Raw genomic sequence first — 281 nt, forward strand, 5'->3', positions numbered from 1 at the left:
GACACTGAACCTCTGCCACTTGCCCAGCACCACCAGCCAAGCCACACCAACCCATCCCACGGTGCCCTGGCACCGCTGAGGGACAACAGCTGCCGAACCGTGTGCCACCCCTGCCAGTGGCACCCGGGCCGGGATGGGATCTGCCAGGCTTGGGCGTGCCGAGCTACTCCCAACAGCACCGAGTGCACCGGGGTCCCTCAGCCAGGGGATATCGGGACTGTGGCAAAACTGGTGGCGGCACCAAGCAGGGGCTGCAGGCCGTGCCCACCACCCCAAGGCTG

The sequence above is a fragment of the Corvus brachyrhynchos genome, unplaced genomic scaffold (genome assembly GCF_000691975.1).
Source record: "Corvus brachyrhynchos isolate BGI_N302 unplaced genomic scaffold, ASM69197v1 scaffold308, whole genome shotgun sequence".
Classification (NCBI taxonomy): Eukaryota; Metazoa; Chordata; class Aves; order Passeriformes; family Corvidae; genus Corvus; species Corvus brachyrhynchos.